The sequence below is a fragment of the Typopeltis vanoorti genome, chromosome 23 (assembly GCF_054136105.1).
Source record: "Typopeltis vanoorti isolate ZY-2024b chromosome 23, IOZ_Tvanoo_1.0, whole genome shotgun sequence".
Taxonomy (NCBI): Eukaryota; Metazoa; Arthropoda; class Arachnida; order Uropygi; family Thelyphonidae; genus Typopeltis; species Typopeltis vanoorti.
The window spans coordinates 96,092,736-96,116,206 of NC_143571.1; the positions used below are offsets into that span (position 1 = coordinate 96,092,736).

General features: G+C 35.1%; 1 protein-coding gene across 4 annotated transcripts in view; it reads right to left on the minus strand.

The window, feature by feature from the left end:
* LOC150094086 (uncharacterized) overlaps positions 1–23,471 on the minus strand; it is a 608,624-nt gene that overhangs the window by 530,092 nt on the left and 55,061 nt on the right. Inside the window, exon 2 of one of the 4 annotated variants that reach the window (XM_090413214.1) lies at positions 20,753–20,896. The exons of 2 other annotated variants lie outside the window; for them this stretch is intronic. The gene's annotated coding sequence lies outside the window, so the exon portion shown is untranslated. Of the gene's footprint in view, positions 1–17,213; positions 17,554–20,752; positions 20,897–23,471 lie in introns of those variants that run through there. One more of the 4 variants, XM_090413215.1, reaches the window with a different exon arrangement.

Sequence of the window (23,471 nt, forward strand, 5' to 3'; positions counted from 1 at the left end):
GTTAATGGATTTTCCATTCAGAAAAATTACATGCCGATCTACAAGAAGGTAATTATGACTAACTGAGGATTATGTGGGTTACGTTCAATGTTATCGTCCGCCAGACAGGAAGGATATTGGCTGTGCATGGGAAGCATTTAAAAAAATAAATAAATAAATAAAATATTTAAATGATGCAATATCGGAATGTGTCCCTAGAGTTTGAAGAATAAATAGAGTAGGAGTGAAATGGATATACAATCTTATCAACCAAAAGATTCTTAAGTAAAAAGCTTGTGTGGAAGAAATACGATGTACATAAGGATGATGTCAGATAAGGATCCTGAATATGAAATCAGGATGATTTCATATTCCGACTTAGAGAAAGCTAAGTCGGAATATGAAAAGAAACTCACTCTGCAAGTTAAAGACACTCCAAAAGAATTCTATCGTATGTTTCAAGTAAAATAAAGAATGAATATGAAAGAATAACTCTACTAAATGTAGTTGGTAGGCTTGCGACAGAATCGAAAGAGATTGTTTAAAACTACCCACCTAGTGTATGCAACATTGAGCTGATTGCTATCTCCTCACTAGATGAAGAAATTCAAGTCTATGAGGAGGAGGAAGGGGGTGCTACAGCTGTTGCAAACTTAATAAGAATTCAGCAATAGGGACTGATGGAATATCAGCACGGATGCTAAAATGGTATTCAACTGAACTGGCTGTTCCTTTATATAATTTCAGCCTGTCTAACAGGGACGATTCCACAGGAGTGAAAAGAATGTAAGAAAATTCCATTGCACAAGGGTGGAGGAAGTAGTAATTTGTCTAACTCTGAACCTATCAGTATCTCTGGAGTAGTGGTTACGATTTTGGCAAAGTTCGTAAGAGCTTGAATACAGAAATGTGTTGACAAAGAACAGTATGAATTTACAAATGGAAGGTAATGTTTGAGCAACTTAATCACATTCTCTAATATTGTTACCATTAGGTTAGATAAGGGGAAATGCTAAAACATGACATGGACTTTGCTAAGGCTTTTGAGAGGATACATCATGAAAGAGGGGATGAATAAATTGGAGAATATGAGATTGGATTATAAAATATTAGCGTGGATAAGAAGATGATGGCTGACTGACATATCAAAAAGTGGCATATGGGGGATATGAGTCTGCAAGATTTAAGGTGAGTAGTGGTGTACCACAGAGATCTACCCTTGGTCTATTATTATTCGATCTCTCCATTAATGACATTAGGAATGATTCGGCAGTTGACATACAACTGTATGCTGATGATGAAAAGATAGGTAGGGTAATCAGGAATTCGGCTGATATGCAGTACTTGCAGAATGATTTGAATGTGCTGGAATTGTGGGCATGGGAAAATGGCTATCATTTCAATGTTAATAAATGTAAAGTGATGCATTTTTGAGTAATGGTATATCCACATCATATTATATTGGTAGGAATACATTAGAGGAAACTATTCTGGCTAGGGATCTTGGAGTTTTAGTAGTAGGAAGTTGAAGTTTAGGGGCCTGGTGAAAATATTGCAAATATAACTCAGATAATAAGTTAGTTGCAATGCTGAAACGAACTTTCACATGTAAAGATAATGATGTCATTTTGCCTCTTTACAAGGCTTTGATAAGATCTCGCTTGGACTACTGTGTGAAGAACTGGTCACCGTGGCGATTCTGATACAGCGGAGAGAGAGAGAGAGAGTGCAAAAGAGAGTGTTAAAGATGATATCGGGATTATGGAATGTAGATTAACAAGACAGATTCAGAATTTGTGGACAGCAAACACTAGAAAAAAAGAAAAAATGATGAGTGATATGAGAGACTTACAAACTTCTAAGAAGATCATACAGGAAACCAGTAGATACAATTTTTCATTTTTCCATGGAAGTTGAGAATGAATATGGTCCAAAAGAGGGTGAGAGCTAGATTTTTCTCTCAGAGTGGTACGTGATTGGAATGGATCGCCTTTGGAGGTTGTGAGTGCATGTAGTCAGAATAAATTCAAGAAAAGATATGACCAGCTGGTACTAGTGATATGTGGCTGCCCTTGATGAGTCCCTGACTCCTTGGAAGTCTCTTTTAATGTGCTTTTTTAAGGCTGATTAATATATTTAGACAGATAATTATTATAAAACAATATTCCATTCATATTTCCTTAAATCGCCTAAGTCAGTAAACTAGAAAGATTATCGTAAATCAACAAAATTATTAGCCTATACAATGTCAGAAGACTGGCTTGATTTGATTGATCTTTATTCACGACATGTAAACAATACTAATGAGAGAATATCGGAATATATAATTCAGAATGAATTATGCAAAACTTCAGGTATGAATAAAATGTCAATAATAATGTGACTAATTTTCAATTATTTCCAACAAGACGGTGTTTATGCTATATATATAGCAAAGCAAGTACATAATTACAGTTAATAAGGAAAAGTGACAAAAATTTGCAATCAAAAGCAAAATTTAAAAAAAATGTGACGGAAAGCAATCATAAAACATATTTTGCAATAGCATTATTGTATAATACCATGAATTACTACAACGATCGCTCTTGGCGGAGTTTGTAATAATGAATCGACTCGATTAATTTTAATAGTGATCCTAAATTTCAGTCAAGCCAGAGACGAAATTTTATTACTATTTCAAATGTGCTGCCACACAAACAGAATTCTAACGGGAAAAGCCTTTCGATCAGAGTATTAAATCTGGGCGTGCGACCAACGAAAATTACTGCACCGCAATATGGAATGACCAAATAACATTGGCTGGCGCTTATTAATGTTCACATAAAATACGATTTGAAACTGTTCCAAGTTTTTAGTTCTCTGACATAACGATAATCGAATTCATGATATGCGACAAAATCACGCCATTCAGAGAAAGCTATCAAGTTGTAGTACTTTTGTAGAAATCCGACAAACACCGCAAAAGTTATCGACGCATTTCTGAAAGTCCGATCACAGTTTGGGCTTATGTATTATAGACAATTTTGTTTCGCGTAATTTTGCCAACTACAAATCATACTGAAACCAATCGGACACATATTTTAGAAATCACTGCCTTAATTTTAATAACTTTTCCTTCAGTAGAAAGATGTACGATTCAAATCCTTCAACATATTCCACTGTTTTGATATCAGAAAACAACAGCTTTCTTTTCATGCAGGAAAAACAAAGTATTCTTGAGAATGTTTGCAAATAAGAAAAGATACTTTTTTTAATCCAAGTTAACGATGTTTATTATGTACAGTACTTTAAATCGAAGTACAAAACGAAGTTCCAACACATTCGATTTCCGACCTTTGATTTGAGTAAATTCTCTCAAGCTAACGCGGAGTAATTCATAATAATTGCGATACGTTTTTCTATGTTACGCATGTAAATGGTCCGACTGAAACAATTTTTGTAAAGATATCCAAATTCAAAAAAGTACCGAAACAATAGCCTGCGTGCAAAAAATTAATTCAATTTAATTTAAAAAAATAATAAATTAAATTAAAAAAATAACTAGTAAGGGCGGCGTGAACATTAACGCGAAAACATATTATATACCCCGCACAGAGAGAAAGATTCAATGGCCCGAGGAAGTTGGCTGCGAATTAATAAGAAACCAACTTATCCCCGTATTGTTAACCTAACCTGTTATGAACAAATTGAACGTTTATAATAGCAGTGTACCCCATTAGCAACAATATACAAACGGACCTGTTACAATATTACTGTTAAGAATCAATTATTTGAATTAGCAAAAAAGACCAAGACGTATTTTATTTTTAAAAATCTGCACACATTTTCAAGACCACTTTGCTTTTCTCGATGAAAAACTGGTGTTTTCAGACATAAAACTAATTCACTCTTTGAAAAAGTTCCTCATAGCACTATCAGGGGGGAATTGTGGGCTGTGGATCGTTCCACTAGAGATAAAGTTTGTTGAAATTAAGGCAGTGCTTGTTTGATATGTTTGTTTGATCGATCAATTCAGGGAATTGTAGGAAGACCAAGTCTCCAAAATCATTTGGGGAAACAGTATCAGAATGCACAAGTAACCATCAATAAATTAAACACCGGAATTAGGCGATAACGAGAGTTATGAGACGATGTGTTTCGCTCCGGGAAAGCTTAACAGGCAGATAAGTAATAACAACAATAACCTTAAATGCATAAAGTATGTATTAAAAATATTTTCTATAATCAATAAAAAAATAAAGAGCGTACAGTGTGGAAGTTTTTATGAATCGATTTTATGCAACTAGATATCCCGGTGATCTAATAATTCACAGCAAGTTTTAGAAGATTGGGTTAAGGCGGGCCGTAAGACGAGACATTCAAACTTGCCAAAAGTTGTTCAGTTTCAGTGACAATAAAGCTGATTAAATAAGAAAAAGAGGAAAGCCATGTATCAATTCCAGGAAATGCTTAAAATATCTGCCTTCAAAACTATGTGCGTGCGTGCATGCATGCAGAACAGAGAAACAGAAAAATGGAGATCGTGTACGAATTACGCAAACTCTGCAGTTGCTTTATCTTGCTGCTCCTCTCTACATATATGTGCTATGTAATAAATAACATTAATTATAACATGAAATACCAATTACACAATGAAATTTCGAAATGTTTAAAGATGCATTTCCCAGATGATCTAATGAAACGTGTTACTCAGATAACACTGCAGTTCCACAATATGAAAAAGTGCTGAAATTTCGGTGTTGACTTTCGGAGAATAAATCAATGCAACCCATTCATGTCTTGAACTGACCGAGAACAGTTCTCTTTGCCTTATATAACACAGAATCGCTAATTTGTCTTTTCAAGATGCTTCAATCAACAGCTAAGCACAACGCAGCAAAGCTCGTTTCACCTATCAGGGAACCGACTGTCGACTACAGGAGCTAAACAAGGTATCACTACGTGCGCAAAGATCACCTGATGTGGCGAGTATATAGTTCTGCGTAATCTAGTCATAATTCCGAAAATAAAGCATTTCCTAAGTTTTGTATTTAACAATACAATGACGTCAGCGGCACAACTACTAGTGAAAATGCGGATAAGAGCAGCGTGGGTTTTGACGTGCTAAAAGCAATCAGAAGATACGCTTTTCATAGGCTCACCTGAATCAAATTTATATCTGATAGTAGAGAATGGGATGCAGCAGACCAGCATAATAGCACCGATAAGACAAACCATGATAACAAAAAATAGGTGCACATTGACGGAAAGAAATGCAATACCTCGTACAAAAACAACAAACCTCCACTATCCTGGCAACCTTCCAACAGTGCTTGTGAACTGCATAAATGCATATCCACCCGAATACCATCGCTCAGGTAACTACTATTCAACAAATTTTGCATTAAAGTGTTTAATTCTTCTGCATGCCCCAAACCTACCCTCTCTTTCAAGGACTCCAGGGAGTCTTACCTGACATTTTTATTCTCGGGCTGCCAGTTCCGCCTGCAATTTCCAGGATATATTATCCTCAGCTTTTCTCTTTGCATTCTACACGTCTCGGTGCGATGCATTAAAAGGCAAACTGAGTGCAAATTATTCCAATTTTGCAACACTTCCCCTTTAAAATTCAATAACGTGTTTTACCCACTTCTGCTAAACCTAGAAACATAATGCACAGGTTACTGCCCCAAGGACGTTGACTTCTAGAACATCGGAGGAGAGATGCCGCATTGCCTCCGCAGACGTTTCTTATCCACTAAATCGATACGATGTAGTTCTACCGACTACCAATGTCCACCAGCTCCACCTGTTAACGCATAACTTAACATTACGTATTTCCAGGTACGTTCGCATAATACTGCGAAGTTTTCGCAGTAATATGCGAACGTTTTTTCGTTCTTTAGTATTAGCTAAATTTTCGTTTTTTAGTATCAGCTTATAAATTTATTTAATCGTATTATAAATAACAAATTAAAAATTACACGTGTGCCATGACGTGAAAAAGATAGGAATATACACCTTATATAGGAATATATAACTGTACTACCTTAGTGGAATGTTCACACGTTGGTGCAATACATAAATATAAATATGCAACATATATTTAAAGTTTATATAAAATCATAAACACATCCTCGGGAAAAGCTGACTGGACAGAGATGACGATGATTTATAGTTTTAGTGGCGCAAGGATAGAAATGGTCATACCGTGCCATATCAAAGATTATAGCAGTACACAACCACAAACATCCATTCCCGCAGAAGGATTCGATCCCGCTACCTGTTGTTTGGAGAGCAGGTACGTTAACCACGGCCGACCTGGACAGAGAAAAGCAAACATTAAATTATAATAAAACTATAACAACTTTTAGGCAGAAGATGAATTTCATTGACCAATGTGAGATCGCCATCCAGCTTATGGGAAGCCTGAAGTGGCTTAAAAAAGTTCCTGGTTTGATCTTTGGAGTAAGGTTTTCGAACTATATGAAACCAAATAAACAAAATAATAAAAACATGATTTAAAAAAACCTTACCCAACTTACGATACTGATGTACTATAGGTTTATCTTATACGGAGGTAGAGGGTTTTTCATCCCTCAAAACACTTCTATAGACATAGAATACTACTGGACAATAAAGTAAAGGGATATCACCTTGTTCTATAACAATTTTGTAGTAAAGGAACATTGCTACCTCACCAACCAATATGTTAAAGGAAAATACACACGTGTGCTATGACATGAAAAAGATTGTGATGTACAGCTCCATAAAAAAAGGTTACTAGAGAGAAATTAGCATCCCTCATACTGATTAGGAATTGTGGGAAACTGAAGTCTCCCATATTAGACCTTATTTTGCTAGCCGATTCGAAAATCTGTTTGTGAAGAGTATCTTAATCAGAATTGTCCTTAGGTTCGTAACAAATTTCCTCTCTTAAGGGTAAACTGTTAAACTGCCAAGTTAATATCGCACCAAACAGATTCAATAATGGAATCTGAATTATTGTTAAGTGATATTTCGGTGTACGGAATCTCTCTCACTAATCCGTATACTATCCCCCCCCCACTATAAGTTACATAAGTCCCACTGAATATTAGGATGATATTTTGCCGCTGTCAAACCGATTATTACACGGATTTGTGCCATTGTCATTAGCTCAAAATTGCAATACTTATTAATTATACTTCTAGTGTTCGTAGTTCGTATAAAGGCAAGTAATTCCCGCTTAAAATTATCTATTTGTCCTACATAGAACATTCCTGTAAATCCCCAAGACGTGTTGCCCATTGACTTAAAATTGAATTATAGTTCCTGCTACTAAATATCCCTTACTTTCTCTAGAGTTTGACAGCGTTCTGTTCATACCCATGCCAGCCACTTGCTTAGTTTCCCCGATCTCATAACGGAGGACTTAATTATGCTTGCTAAAGCTCTTGTTCCTTTTCTAATGCAGTTCAATTATCCAAAAAATTAAATGCATCCTTGCAATAGCTCTATACCATATTTCAAGTAAAGTTTGTTTGTTTTTTTTTACCTGATTTTAAATGAAGAGACATAACATTTTTTTCTGCTGTAATACCTGTGCAGCATACTGGATAGTTTAATATATAAACAAAGTTCTCTACTCTTCGTAATGAGATGATCAAAACTAACTGTTTGATGCTGGGATTCTTTGTTGGCGATGTCATATGTGGCAAGCTGAATTACTATATGTCCTTTTGTACTTCGCAAGGAATTCAACCTATCACTTCCTTAATCTCAGCTTCTGGTAAATAAACATATCCTGATCCTACACTACCTGTCTTTCTTCTACTGTACAAGATATCTCCAATTGTGACATCAATTTGTCACCATCATTCTTGTTACATCTGCTATACACTCGATAACTGACTGCTTCCACTCGCAAAGATGTTTCTTTATAGGCCACATTCTTTTCAAGAATAGCCATTCTATTCGTAGCATTTTATTTTTTTATGACTCACATCCACGAAAGGTTATACATCTATAATACATTAGTACCTTCTGTGGGCTAAAGATTTTTTTTAATCAAGTTTTATTCATTTTTACCTGGTCTGGAAACCCTCTTCTAGAGGCCAAATATGGAACTTTTTTAATCCACTCGGACTTCCCACACTACTATTTTAAACTGTTCTTCCCATATTTTTCTCAGATCTGCGATTTCCTTACACTTTCTACGTGTACAGAGTGCACAGCTTCCTGTCCACTCTGGAGTCGGCTGTACACAGTTACACTGTACAGCATTCTCAGCAAAAAAATCCAGTTAAGCTGAAGTTTATCGACATTAAACTTTCACTGTACTCGTATTTCAACAGTATTTATTCCTCATTATCTAGAAAAGCAAGATAGTGAATTCCGCTTTCCATTCGTCACTATGCACAGTGTTCTTAAATACAGTCATGTAAATAAACAAAAAATAAAATAAATAAAAATCCTAATTTATAACGATTATTATGGTGCCACTGAGTTCCCGTTGCTAGAATTATTTTCGCGCCAAAACGTAGCGATAAATTCAAATTTTAGTCCCAGTGACACTGGCTCAATTATACTCGATGAAGCATGAAATCTAATTAATTTTCTATTGCACAACATAAAATTAATTATTTAAATAGATTATATATTAATCATAATTTTAAAGTTTTTATGCATTGAGAGCTCTCAATGCATAACAACTGCAAAATTTTCTGGATCTTCCATAATTATGGTCTAATCCAACAAAGCTGGAAATTTTCTGCATAATCCAGATATCTATAATATCGTATGGAACTGTGAAATAATATATTAACACAAAAACACTTTAAGAACCTCGGAAATCCATTTCCTATACTGGGCAGTCAGAGGTAATACTTGTTCATGGCATCCGCTTTTACCTATTATTTGTTTACACCAGTGCTTCTAAACGAGGGGCGTACGCCGCAGGGGGGCAATTTGAATATTTTTGGGGTAAATTTGAAAATGTACGTGTACATATTTATATTATACTTTTTCAGAACTTGGTGACTATTATGCTAGAGGGGGGCATCAAAATCTTTGATGTCCTCCTCGAGACGTTGAGGTGAGGGAATGATTCAAAAAACGTTGAGAAACATTGGTTTACACGCTGCATTTCTAACTTTGTTATATAATATGTTTAATATACACTGGTATCCAAAAGCTTAGGATGAACTACATTTTTACCTGTATATGAAAACCGTTTCATGACCACAGCCATATGTGGGCATAAATTTATTGTCTGCGTACTAATAAATTATATTACACAAAAAAATGTGTTATAAATTTCGTACAAATTAAATTGCAATACGTTTTCGGCAAAAGTTACAAATCTCCTAAGGACATAATAAAGGAATTAAGGTACAGTGCTCATTCAGTACAGAATATGTCCACCTCGAATTGCGATGTAGCGCTTACAACGTTACTATGCTTAGCACCAAGTAATCCACTCCTCCTCAGAGCAAAGATAAGGCTTTCTTTGTTTTCTGGAAGAATGATACTTCAATCCTACCCAATTTTTCAAAAACCTTAATTTAGCATTTCTGAAATGCTGGTCGGTAATTCTGTCTGCCTTCGTACGATTGTTGTGCAGTGGCACTCCATTACCGTTATTTTACTTCAAATGAGTAGAACGACGGTAACAAATGGTAACACAAGCAAGAAGTTGCATTTATTTGGCTTAATATTTCTTTCTTCTTCTTTCAATATCTAAGCTATAAGCTTATTTCGACAGCTAAAGGACTATACTTTCATTATCTTCCTATATCTTTTCTTCCCTCTTGCATTCGTTGTACATGTTCTCTCCATTTGATGTTCTCTTATCATCTACAGCACTTATTTGCAAGTCGCTCTTTATTTCATCATTTCGTATTCTATCTATTCTTGGATCCTTTAACTTTTTTTCAAGCCATTTCAGGCCTTCAATAAATTCCATGTTTAGTCTCTAGAACAGGATTTCCCGACCATGTAAAAAATAAATTTTTAAGAAATACAAAATTTATACAAATAAATACAAAACATCCTTAGTCTAGCCACTGTACTATAGATTTGCAAATAACCTTTCGTGGGTAGGAACGACATAAAAAATTTTAAAATAAATAAAATGTGCTCTAAGAAATTTAATTTCCGCTGCTTATATTGTACTTTCATCCCCCTCTGCACAACTTTCCGAACCATATAATATTACTGATACTGCTAGGTAGACTAAAATTTTGTTTCCTTTCCTGTTCTGCTTTTTGCTTGTCTTTCATTGTTGTTCACTTAGTTTATAAATACGGAATTTTATCTTATCTAAGACTAAACAAATAGGACTTTATATAAGAATGAGTTTTTGAGTTTAATTAACATTTTCAAGTACAACAGTACGGATGTATCTAGCTTTGCTACATTTCAAATTTATCATGTATTATTACTATGAAAAATGTCACATAGTTCGATCTATCAATTGGTGTACATAAGTGTATTGGTAACTGGTGTAAATCATCTAATAAATGGTGTCAGGATAATTCAGGATAATTGTCTGGAAGGTGTCCATATCAATTCACCTTAAAAGTGTTCTTCTAATGAGTTGAAATAGACGCAGTCCGATATCATATTAGCTTTCGATAGTAAACGAATTCCCTACACGCCTCACTTTTGCAATAAATCATTAACATAACATGAGAACTGCATAGCGAGATGTCACAAATTCGGAACTGTAATTTTAAAATAAAAACTACCCCCAACAGTAATTGCAGTGCTAAACAGCTTATTAACACTGTTTTCTGCAAGCATATACTGCAATTTCACAAGACACTGGGAAATGGATCAACTTACACTCACCCAGAAATGATATTCAATACGGAAGCTTTAAAAAAATGAATTCACTTTAAAAACAGAAGAGGAAGGAGGGAGAAAAAATAAAGTGCCAATGAGAATCTGACTCTTTCGCTACTGAAATGCGAATAAAAAAAAAATCATGCATGTTAAGATATGAATGCACCTTAGCGTGGTTCGAACTACTAGATTTTATTGAAAAATTCGCAGAAGCTCCTTAAAATACTTGCATTTGAAGACTATTTTTTTTTTCGAAAAAAGAAGATGCAATCACAACACAATCAAAAGTTTGTGTTGTGGCAAAGGCCAGATAGTCTCTGTCACCTTCTTTCCACAAAGAAACGAACAATGGAGTTTTAGCTTGAAGGAAACCTGAGTCACATGAAAAGAACTACAGTAGATGGAAGTGATATTAAGGAATACGTAAAAAACGGAATAGGAAAAAAAAAACGGGAAAAAAACGAAAGCGGGTGTTGTTGTTTTTTTCAGTATTATAGACAATTAGTGTTGTATGACAAAAAGAAGGTGCCAGTGCTGAATTTTAACAAAATATTCTATTCATATAAAAAACAAGAGGCTTATGAAATCTAAGTTTATCTGTTCTTGCAAGTCTTTGGTAAACCAGATAACTAAAAATATGGTCTATATATTAACTCTGAAACATTGGTTCTTGCGTTCGGTCATCGCCTATTAACCATCTTTGGGCAAGAAGAACATAACCATAAGGGAAGAAATACACTCGAATAGGTCACAGGCTAAATGTCACGCTATATGCACATTGTTTCAAGACACTTAATTTTTCCAACTGAGTTTATGGTAAAGTAAGCATGACGTAAATGCACTTGTTGAGCTGTTAACGGCTCAGTGATATTGCTTCTCGGTACCAAATAATTAGGCAAGATTATTAATCTGAATAAGTTATTTTAATTTTTATCCTGTATCATTAGTTCTAGAATCGCGGTCGAATATTAGACATTCTTCGCTAACACGCGAATCACGACACATGACAGGCATTTACGAGTCGTAAATGTAATAATTATAAAAGCAACAACAAAACGACGCACAATACTTTCACATCCACTTCACTAACATCCTCGGCCTCAGCATAAACGTTAATTACGTACACCACTACTTACATGCATCAAAACCTGATCTGGCAGCCTCAACAATTACTATCCGAATCAATTGCCCAAATCACGTTCTGCAACGTCTTCCATAATATTTGTCTAATTCCTCCCCCCCCCACGTCGACATATCCTAATTTTCAATTTTGATATATTGTGGAAAAAAGACAGGGACCCACAACCAGTAAATCTGACAGTATTGTAGGAATTGATCTTGTCTACCCGAATAGGATAGGGATGTTTCCAGAATTCCAGCATGGATTTAAATTCCCGAAAGCTCATGGTAGTCCAAACGCTGTTAGATGGGTATCTTCAATAGGACTAACTATTCTGTGTAGAATAATATAGAACTGTTCTACACCCAGTTTATTAGAGATACGAATCAAATAATATCTAGACCACCCAAACGCATGAAAAACAACGATTAGCTACTTGATCTCAAAAACTGGTTTGTTCAGTTTTACAAAATAATCACTTCTCCCGGTTCGCTGGACTGACCAACTTGTTACAAGGGTTCCTTTGTCTCGAGTATTCTTCCTTTCTCTAATGGATAAGGACTAGCAAGATAAGTAAACAAACCAGTCAGAACGACCGGACAATAATGTCGACTAAAGATGGTGCTAAATTGATTTCAATGATTCTTCCCTTTAAGTTGTGATATATCAACCACAACCATTGGAAAGGTATTATTTGCCTACTATGATTAAACGTGTTTCAGAATTCAAAGCAGAGATGAGGTTCAAAACATATTAGAATCACAAAGGACAGTTCAGAAGCGAGTATGTGAATGTTCCGGAGGACATCACGATATCTGTCAAGAAATGAAGCCATTTCTTGTCCGGATCCGAGTTTCATCATTTTTGTGCTGCGTGCCAATGTTTCCAAGGGGATAGTTAGTTCAGCTCCTAGGTACTCACTCTCTACAACAGTGTCTACCGGTTTCGTAGAAATACCAATTTTAGTGTTTATAAGTATTTTTTTTTTATTATGTTACTTTTCAAGCTGATAAAACAGCAATATGATGTAAACATTTAATTATTTATAGAGATTTCAATTTTGCCATGACAATTCATTGTGTATAATTTTCTTGAAAGCTTTAATTTATTTAAAAATGTGGAATGCAGCTTTATGTAAAAGATTTTCTCTTAATAACAGAGGTACTTGTTGACAGAGTGATTTGATAAATATCACACCTTAACTATGATGTATCAGATTTTAAAAATAGATTCAGAAGGGGGAAAAAAAAAGATACTAGAAAAAATTACTATTATATACAAAGGTTGGAATGAATTTATATTTGGTCCTGATTAGTTTTACACAGAGTAATGCTGAACTATTCAGATTTCACTAAATTATTTGAACCAGGATCCAATACAAATCTACAACATATCACAATATATGCACTTTCCATTTAGGTGTTCACAAATTCTTCAATGACCTGAGATCATCAAATGATCAAGAAACTATTCTTAATCATGTTAATAAATTCACAAATGAGCAATTCCCACAAGGAAAAAGCACTGTCGTAGTTGAAGTAACCGCGATAAGTTTATCTTTCATTTTTTATTTTTTCTCAAAAATATGCATTCCCACAAAACACTCGATATACAATGTAGGTGAGGACCAGATTTGCTTTTCATCAAATGTAGAAATCAGAAAAGTAACTTTTGACCTACAGGTTCTTCATATGCTGTAACAAATACTATGTGTGTGTGTGTGTGCGCGCGCCTTGGAGTTTACAGATTTAAAGGATAAAAGCAACTTGCTTAAGCATTTTTATGCTACGCGGAGTAACCGCAAGTGTCTCATGACCACATTAACATCTCTGGAGCAGTTCTTCAGATACTCTGATTATTCTACTGCGAAAAAGAGCAAATGAAGCTTAGAATATATGAAGTTTATGGATAATGCACACAATTCATGATTAGATTTATGACCAATTACTCGTCGGAGCAATGGTTCCAAATTTTTCCGATGCTATTAAAATTTCCAAAATCCGTTAATGGCTCCAATGCTGTTAAAGTAGTGTAAAAGTAACTTTCTAATTACATTCTTAATAGCTACTAATTGTGATTTTCTAAACCACATCACACTGAGCTCAACTATCTTTGAATTTTCTCTCCAAAAATTTACAAAAACTGCCTTTAATTTCAAACTGTTTAATATAAAGGTGGCGTATTAGCTTGTTAGGTCCCATGCTGCCAGCTGCTAATATATATCGTGGCGTATTAGACACATTGTAAGGTTGCTTGCTCTTCATCATCCATGACTAATTCTGTGAAACCAAGCAATAATGTACTTCTCAAGTTGAATTTATTTGCTTCACTCCTTAATAGTTGCGTTACTGTGGCTCTTCTTTTAACTCCCATCAAATATCATTATTAGGAGCGACCTCCAGGGACTCATCGAAGTAGGCCGCATACTACACGCAAAAGCTATCATATTTATTCTTGATACTACTTTCACATACAACATCCCATGGCTATCCATTCCAATCACACACAACTCTGAGAGAAAAATCCAAGGATGCTCTCCTCTCCTTTCCCACCCTACATAAAATAAACAATTCCATAAACTGAAATCCTGTATGACCCTTTCAGAACTTTGTGTCAATCATATCATCCCTCTTTCTCCTGTGTTAGCGGTCTACAAATTCTCAACCTGTCTACATAATCAGTGTTCCACAATCCTGATATCATTTTTAACACGCTCCTTCGCACTCCCTTCCTCCCTCTCCCCGCTGTATCAGAATCACAACAGAAACCAGATCTGCGTGCAATAGTCCATGTGAGGTCTTATCAAGGCCTCATAAAGAGGCAAAATGACATTCTTATTTTGACATGTGAAAGTTCGTTTCAGCATTACAATTATCTTTGGAGTTATATTTACAATCTTTGCTACATGGACCCTGAACTTCAACTTCCTATCTATTTAACACTCCAAGATCTCTAGCCTGATCAGTTCTTCTAGCATAATCCCACCAATATAATTGGATATCTGATCACGCCGAAGTGCACGACTTTACATTTACTGATATTGAACTGACATCCATTTTTCCATGCCTACAATTCCAGCCTATTCAAATCATTCTGCAAGTACTGCATATCAACTGCATTCCTGATTATCTACCTATCTTTACATCATAATCATCAGCAAATAGTTGTATGTCGCCTGTCAAATCCTTCCCAATATAATTAATCCATAGACTGCATAACAATGGGCAAAGGACAGATCATTGTGGTACAACCACAGGTTACCTTAAATTTTGCAGACTCACAAACCCGATATACCATTTTTTGATATCTGTCAATCAGCCATGCTCTTATCCAACGCTAATATTTTATAATCCAAACTCATATTCTCCAATTTATGCAACAGCCTTCCATGCTGTATTCTGTCAAAAGTCTCAGCAAAATCCAAAAGTATCATGGTGTATCCATTCCCCTTGTCTTGCTCAACAGTAACATTATTATAGAACGTGGGCAAGTTGCTAAAACATGACCTTCCATTAGTAAATTCATGCTGTTCATTGCAAAATGGAGAATCTCATGTCTAAATGTGAGCACTAACCAACTTTTCCAAAATCTTCACCACCACTCCTGAGATACTGATTGGTCGATATTTGGATAGATCAGTGCACCACCATCGTGCAGTGGGATTACTATACATTCTTTCCACTCCTGCAGTATCTTTCCTGTTCTGAGACTCAAATTATATAGCCTGATTAAATGAATAGCCAGTTCAGCTGAACTCTTTTAGCACCCGTGCTGATATGACATTAGTCCCTATTGCAGAATTCTTATCCAGTTTGTACAACAGCTCTGATACCTCTTCCTCATTACACCTGAGTTTCTTCATCCAGTGAAAAGGTATCAGTGAGCTCAATGTTGTATACAAGAAGTTGATAGCTTTTAGCAAACTGGACACTCATTAGTTGAACAACCTCTTCTGCATTTGTCACCCTCACACCATCTGAATTCAGTAGAGTTATTCTTTCTCCCTCATTTCATCTTTTACTTGTAGCATTTCTATGGATATGCTGCAAGTAAAAAGCTTTGTAGTTATCTTTAGCTTGCAGAGCTAGTTTATTTTCATACTCAGACAGCTTTCCATACAACAGTTGCGACTCTTCTATCCTACTGCTTATAATTTTCATTACAGACATTCCTTATGCACACGATATCCCTTCCGCATCATCCATTTCTTGCAAATCTCTTGCTTGATAAGATTACGCATTCATTTGACTCCTACCCTATTTATGCTTCGACGACACGTTCTGATATTGCATCATATGCAATGTACATTGAGTTGCACAGAACTCAATATACTCCTCAGTTGATCACACTTTTCTTGCTTTGTAGTTCACAGCATGTATTTTTTTTTTTTTGAATGGAACATTAATAAACTTAGCTATTTCCCAAGTGAGTACCTCATGATCACTGTCACCAACCGATTCAAGTTATCTGATATCATTAGCAGTATGCCCCTCCTCTCCTATCCTGTCGATCCTTCTTAAAATATACTTTACCATTTACAGTCGATATGTCCGATTCTGATATCTCACTAATGTCTATAATCTGATGTCCCAACATACTGACCAAGGCAACAAACTACCCATATGTTTCTAATACTCCCAGCATTCGTGTATAAACATAATAAGTTACCTGCATGTTCTTTTGTATACGCTTGTCTGTAGTCTGCTCTGCGTGATATCTGTTCTTCTCTAATGCCTTATATATGTAGATATCTTTGCACACGTTTGATGGTCCCGAACAGGACAAACACGATCGAAATCGTTCTCTCTTCGTAATAATTTCCATGATAATGCCCATTCCCATTAACACAGCTACATAACATTATCGCTCTTACACACATATTCTCACCATTCCCCCCATTATAATTGAATTTCCCTAACTCTCTGTGTTAGATCTCATACCAGTTAGTTTTTCAAGACTATATTATAAAATCTTGCATTTTAATTCAATGATCAATAATGAGAAATTTAATCTGTCAAGGGACGAGAGAAAAAAGAAGACCAGAATGCGTAATAGAATGTAGCCATATCTTCACTTTTCACAGAAGCAAAAGAGTCAGAGCAGATAACGTATGATATATGGATGGGGAGTTCGCCTGAAAGGAAAGTAACAACACAGCACAAGAAGCATCTATTCGTGATGTATTAACTGAAAGTGGTTTGAAATGAATTTTCTATTGCAAACGGCATATGTTACCTACAAAATCAAGTAGATTTGAATATAGTTCAGTGGGTAATAATAACTAATCAAATAATTGCAATGAACTTACAAGATTGGTATAAGGGTTATCAGTAGTTAATTTCAATTACATCCGGTACTTTTTCAAACGCGAAACTTATAGGTTCAAAATTTCCGTACTGCCCTCAATATACAGTCCAGATCCGATTACAAATAAGGCTTAAATGATATGAATGAAGCACTTCTTTTTATTTCTCTTTACCCCCTATTAATTTCATAAAACTATGTAGCTCTTATCACTTCTCACTACTTAGACATACAAGGCACAGACTTCCATATGCTTGTCAACGGAAGAGGACACATTCCCCAAGGCCAGACTTGGATGCCTAGTAAACACCGTTCTCCTGACGCACAACTAAAAGTGATCATCAGTTTCTGTAGGCGAGTACCCAAGAGCAGAAAGCCGCAACCACTGCGCTCATTTTAGGCGAACACTGACGCACTTCATCGAAGTTTGATAACACAACCACTTAAACATGAGTGCTCGTCTGTTTACTTTGTTGCTTGGACAGATCTCGCAGTTGGAATAGAACACGTTTTCACTACTATGTATTAACTGCATAAGCGATTTTTTTTAAAGTTTAAAACGATTTTACTGAAAATAGTACGTAATGGCTGCTTTAACGGAAGGACTAAAATCGTTCACCTTGTTTATTTATCTTACTCTTCAGACAACACTACGGTTTCAACTCCGACATTAGGGAAAGGAAAGAAAAAATATGTCCGCATTCATTTATGTAAGGATGAAGGTCAAAAATTCCTCACGAATAAATATTTGGCTATATACTGATAATTATTACTCGCTCTACTTTCAGATTTTGATTTTCGGAAAGAATATAAGAATATAAGAAATGGGGGGGGGGGACTAGGAATTTTTTTAACTATCCTAAGACTGAAAAATGTGTACGTTGACTCATGGCTTACATTGAAAAATAGCAACAGTTAACGGAAGTAACATAGAGGGAGCAAGTTCTTTCGCCATGGCATGTATAGATTCAACACTAACTACATGTGTTTCTATAGGTCGCTTTCTGAGTCGTAAGGTTTTCGAAAAAAAAAAACACTTTTCTGGCGCCATATTACCTACAGCTAATACTAACTCTATACCCGATAAAAGTGCCTAAAAATCTCTAATGATCGATTTAGAAACAAATGTCCCGGATATGCATTCTTAGAGAACGAACCTGGACATTTGCAAGACACACAGTTGGTAGGTTACAGAAATCACCGACTTTCCAAATCAGAGATTTATATACTCAAAAACTAATATTTATGATACTCCAGTTATTGTTAGTAGATATGAATGACATAGGGTATATATGATGAATGTTTGACTATTTTTACCATTCTTAATTTCTAAATAATGACTTCAATCCGCAACTAAGTTATGTATAACTAATAGCATAATTATTTATTTGTAGATTAGCAGTAGCTATTATCCCATAGAGAGAGAAGACCTAGCACTAAATTAAACTATTTATTAAAAGAAGACAGAGAAGGCAAAATTACTGAAACGCCATTCAACAACTGAATTCAAGGTAAGGCGGCTACCTCAAATTAGGTGATTCAACTGTTTTTGCTGACGAAATTGGCATACTAGGCCACATAATGGGGGAATATATTAATTTGGAAAAACTTCAGGAATGAGAGAAGGGGAATGAAAGAGGGTGGTGACTGTAGTAAGATGTTAGAAGTGTGGAGACCTCTTTTATTGGTAATGTTTTCCCTGTAGCTTGTTGATTAGGGCGTTTAGTTTAAGAATAAAATTTTAAAAAAGCAAAAGGGGAAGAGAATGCAGGAATGTCACTGCTCGCATGAGGTCAGGAAATTGATTTTCATATATTAGGAGCAGGATATAGGAGCGCCTGAAACTAATGGATTCCAACTCTTGCTAAATATTCCTTTCGTATATTGCGAAGAGAATCGAACCAAGGTCTTTACAACGAATTGTCCTTATCAACTATGTTATGCAAGTGTGTAAATTCACTAAAAGTGGTATGAAGAATAATGCAGAAGGGGAAAAAAACTGACAAAAGAAGTACAAAATAAAACAACTCATTTGTAATAGCACACTGGGGAGGAATATAGTAAAGAAATGAAAACCGCAGATAGAATAGTATTAGGAAACAGATGGAAGTGGTAATGAATGCTATTAACAGAACGTAGAATCGAAAAACAGAAGAAAAATTTAATGAAAGTGTTAACAATATTGGAGAAAATTAATATCGGGCTGTAAGAAATGTATAAAAATATGCAGAGTGGAATTTAGAAAACGGAAATGAGAATCTAAACAATAAATCAAGGATAGTTCTTGTAGGATAATCTTTCATCGGTGCTCTCGTTGAAGTGTTTTTTGACCTAGGTTAAGAAATTACTCGAACCATAAAACTCAAAAACCAAGTTCAGTAAAAATTTCTTTTACATAAAAAATGTTGTCATTTTTGTCCTGGAAGTTTCCTTGCTGACTGGGGTCGGAGCTTTTCTTTCTCTTTATTATTATAACAAGTCCTTTCTGTGATGGAAAAATAAGTTATGAAAATGCTTTGATCATTACCTTTATATAGTGGTACTTGAATAATACTGCGTATGCACAATGGTTTGTTTAGGAACAGTGAATAAGATGCCCAAAGCAATCCCAGAAGGAGGAAAAAATTACTATGGTGCACGCGATCCATCGGTGTTAACGAAGTGGTGCGGTGACCCATAAAATACAATTCGCCACTTTTCCACTCCTTTATAGTAGCAAACAACTGCTTTATTACAGTCTATTTAGCGTGCTTCGTCTCCTCAATTAGAATAATCTGAATTGTAATCAACTAGGCAGATCAAGGAAACCTAAATATATATACACTGCACACAACGTAAGCCTTGTTATAATCATAATTAAGAAGAAACCTACCATAGCAACGTTTACTCGTGCGTTCATAAAAACCATTGTTTTCAACCATTTTACGTGGTATGAAAAAGGAGAATAGCTGCTACTTCCAGATAATCGTATTCCTTATGTGTAATTATGCAACACTTTTATATATAAATATCGTTTATTCATAGCCTTGCTGTAAACAATCGGAAAAGTACAGCAGAGACTGGGAATGACCGTGATAATGTGGGCAATACAACCAAAGTTTGAGAATGTTGTTTGGTGAAAAAAAGCATAGGAGTTTAAGGGACAAAATACATAGTTGAGTTGTGCTATAGATCGCGGTCAATTGAAAAGGACTCGGAAGAACTGCACAGGCAAATTAATTCTTACAGATACAAGGACTATTTTGAAGGAAAATTATGAGGTTAATAAATAATATGTACAAAATAGCAGTATTTCACTCATATATTTAACAGAAACAAAAGCGTATTTCGCTATTACTGATAGAATCTTCAAGAGGCTAACCATACTAGAAATATGTACAAAAATAAACAATTAGAAACTTTGAAAACACCTAATGAGTAATTTTTCGAAAATTATAGCATTATAGTGTATAACTTAAGAAAATGATTTTGTATATCAAGAGTGAGTTTTTCATCGTTACGAATAGCTTAACTAACGTATTGGAAGTTTGATAGGATACAGACTTCCAATTGTCACGTAGAATGGAGCCCTGATTCCTATTCGAGATGCCTTGAAAGAGTACATCTGAAGATTCCTTGAGGTTCATTAAGAAGAGTCTTCTTTCAGGTGCGGCATGGAAGTAGATGACCAATGCATCTCGCGGTGTTCTGTAAATATGTGGAACGTGAGGTCAGATTTTTTTTTTTATTTATTTATTTTTTTTTATTTATTTATTTTTTTTATTTTTTATTTATTTATTTATTTATTTATTTATTTATTTTTTTTTTTTTTTACAGATTTCAAAGTTATTTCCAGTTTGACCAATCTATGACATGCTCCAAACGCACAGCAAATGTTTTCAATGGAGACGTTGTATTTTGAAAAACGTCCCCCCCCCCCTCCAAATATTCTGTAGGATCTGAACCGGTTTGTAAGCAATTCTAATGTTGACTTATTTTTAAATGTTTTAAAAAGATGCAAAGCTGACTATTCTCAATAGCAAATGGTATAAGTTTAACCACCTATCTTCTCTTCATACTTAGCCAAGCTTCTAAAGAACCATACTAGACATTCAAATCACTTCAAAAATTCAGCACACCAAGGAAATATCACACTGAATCCTTCACACATTTAACCAGTTTTGGAAGTGGCGGCGAAAAAGTATGATTCTCTTAGATATATTTCCAACTAAAATCACAAATCTTTTTCAACACTTTTAGTAATCTTTCTTTACTTGGAAAAGTAAAATTTATATGCAGAAATATAGTTTAGCTATGATACTCCACTATCATCTTCAAGTGGTAATTTATATATCGAAAAATTCAAGGAGAAAATTTTGTAATAAGCCATATATATGGTGGCGACATGGAAATATACTGATTCATTCGAAACCTATCCTAAAAGACCATAATCTCATCCAAAATTCAGTAGACACTAGGAATTGAACAATACAAAAAACTTCCGTTTTTATTAGAGACGTCTGAAGGAATATCTTTAAACATATGTTGAAAGCCAAACCAAACGTAGAGATATCTCCATGTCAAATCATTTCACTAACCACAAACAAGTTACGACTCATAGCGACCTTCAAAAAATTGAGCATCGCGTGTCATTAAAGATTAAATAAAAAAGAAAAATGAACTTAATCTTTTGTTCGAACAATTTCTGCAAAATATCTATTCGGAAGGGGAGAAAAAAATCAACAAATTATTGTTTTCCGAGAAACCAACACGGACGATCACTAAATTCACTGGAATATAAAAGTTCCATTTCTTTTACCCTATATCGGTCGAGTTTTAAAAAATGAAGTATGTACGTACGTAAACAAGTTATCAAGAACTGCTTTCACACCGGTACAGATCCTATAGAATTTTCCGAAAGGAACGTTCTGCAAAAGGCGACATGACCTTCGAAAAATACGTATACAACATTTTGTACTCTAGCTTGGTCAAACTGGAAGTTATCAAATCCGTAAAAAAAGGAAAACATCGAGCGAACTGAATATAAAAGGAAAAAAAACTACCTCACTTTCCACATATTACAGGACACCATAAAACGAACTGGTCATCTGTCATGAATACCTAACAGACAACCTCTTATTAAGAACCTTCAATGATCTTCTGAAGAAGTTATACGCGCCATTCATGACATCTAGAGGTATCTTATATGCCCCTAAGACCCAGTGTTAGGTATATTGTTATTATTATTACGTGACACCTCCAAGAAGCCTAAAAACTCATCGAGGTATGAGACAGGAAATTATTAAGCAATTGAAATGAACGGTTTACGCCAGATATGCAAAATGATTCTTGTAGGATATACATACTATCAATGTTATAATTTTCAAAGCAAATGAATGTTTATAGTATTAGCGAAACATGTTGAAGTAAAATCTATTTTATAGTAATTTTATTTTATAGTAATAGTCCTTTGGTAAATAGGACTATCATTATGGAAGATTAACTACTGGAAATACTGACTGGGGGGAAAAAAGGGGGGGGGGGGAGAAAAGGGAGTTTATAGAGTTCCTGAACAATTTTCTTACGCAGCGTTTTATGGGATCCGTGGTGCAAAGACATTAGATCTAGTAATAACATCGGAGAACCTTAGACTATACATGAGGTCAATGTCATGCCTTCAATTGGTGAAAGTGATTATGCAATGTTAAACTGGGCGGTAGGCAAATCATACGGGAATTTTGTTTTAAAAGGGGATATATGAGTAATTAATATGGCAGCTGATGATAAACTGGAAAGAGCTTGCAGTTGTGTCATGATATCAGGAACTGCATGGTCATATAAACAAACGAAGCTATAATGGACTGCATTTCCAGAGTTAGAATAAATCGCAAGAGAATTAAATCGATGGACACTTTAAAGAAAGAGTTACAGAAAAAACATAATGTTACGAAAGCAATATAGGGAGTAGTGTGATGAGTAGGCTGGGAGAATGACCAGCGCAGTGTTAAAATTATGGAGTGGAAAAATTAGCCTGAAGAGTCAAAAGGAAATCCAAGAGAATTCTCCGTGTGGCAAGTAAAAGGAAGAATGCCCATGGAAAGATAAACTTAGTGAATTCATATGGTTACTTAGAAAAGCGCCAGATGTACAAAAAGCCGAGTTAAACATATTAGTTATCTAGAAGCTCAGGTGGAACTAGACCAAAATATGGAGGTGAAAGAGACAATAAAGATATTACAAGGATGCTCGTGATTGTTTGGAATTAAGGCAGAAGCAAACTGTG